The sequence below is a fragment of the Verticillium alfalfae genome, genomic scaffold (assembly GCF_000150825.1).
Source record: "Verticillium alfalfae VaMs.102 supercont1.2 genomic scaffold, whole genome shotgun sequence".
Taxonomy (NCBI): Eukaryota; Fungi; Ascomycota; class Sordariomycetes; order Glomerellales; family Plectosphaerellaceae; genus Verticillium; species Verticillium alfalfae.
Genome location: NW_003315037.1, coordinates 2,548,413 through 2,549,758, shown reverse-complemented (window position 1 = coordinate 2,549,758; position 1,346 = coordinate 2,548,413).

Here is a 1,346-nt window from a genome sequence, read left to right as displayed (position 1 = left end):
GGACTGAATTCGGTCTTTGCTCTCAGTGTCGTCACTGCACTTGCAGGATACGCAGGTCCCGACTCCCGCACGTGCAACGCCTCAACAGAAGATGTGGCGATGAGCGCCGCCTGATCACCCACCACAGTGTTCGATCTCTACGGCGTACAATCAGTTGGCCTGGGTTCATGGTGTCGTAGTTATCGTGAGCCGCGACGTCTGCCTGTCAAACGTCATTTCCCCCTCTCCTGCCGCTCTTTGCAGATAGACCACCTGGGCTGTTAGCCAGCAATCACTTACCGCTGACATTGCATCACCTGCTCCACGAGCGGTTCCTCCGAGCATGGAGGAGTTCGTCCCGATCGGAACCGGCCTGCCGCTGCCGCCGAGGCTCTCGCCTGTGGTCTGGCTGTGAGGGTGTGCCGAACGATGGCTCCACTTGGAAATCATCGATCGAAACATCGTGTTCAGGGCTTCAGTGGCGTCAGATATCAGTGAGTTCAAACTTTCTGCTCCTGTCGTCTTTGTCCTTGTCCGTAGAGCGCAGGCTGTCTATCAACAGCCCGCATTCCAAGCCAGGGTGTTATAGCATGGCAGGCTGATGATGCCTTGGCGTCGTGTCGAAGTTAGGACGGACTCATTATCATCTGGCAAAACCAAATGGGACGCAGTCATGCCGATGCGAGCACACTGGGGAAGGAACAGCCCAGCGCTGCCTCTGTGACTCGCCCGTCTCTTTCTGGACCAACGTAGAGCGACTCAGAGCTTCGATAGTGCCTCCGACAGTTTATATTCCACATGACTGGGGGTGTGCGCAATTCATCGGCATGACGCTTGTCAAACAGCGCGCTCCATGAGACACTGCTCCATGACTCAGCCAGGGTTGCAATCACCATGACCCTGGAAAGTTCTCAAATTGCCAGGGCAATGGCTTTTGGAGCCCGTTGGCGATTCTTGATTGGCATCCTTTGATCGAGCCTCGCATAAACGCTGGTGTGGAAAAGGGAGATGCCAGCAGCGAACTGATAATTCAGGGGTCAGGGTAAGGGAATCGTCGGCCAGTCTGTTTAGCGTGGAGCTAAAAGCCTCCACGCTAAAAGCTCAGCGGTTGTTTGACACGGAGGGCCCAGTCTATGGATCAGAGTTCGTGAACAATAAGCCAAACGACAACAACGGAATCTTCGACTGTAGGTCGACGGTTGTATGCCCGGCATCAGTGAGGGGCAGATTTCTTTTTCCTCAAGTCCCACGACACGACTGACAACGATCGACGACTAAAGGACGGGCTACAAGTGGAACACACTGTGCTGCGGCTTGAAGCGAAGTTTAGCCGCAACGAACGTCGATCACAGTGCAAAGGGCGGCGT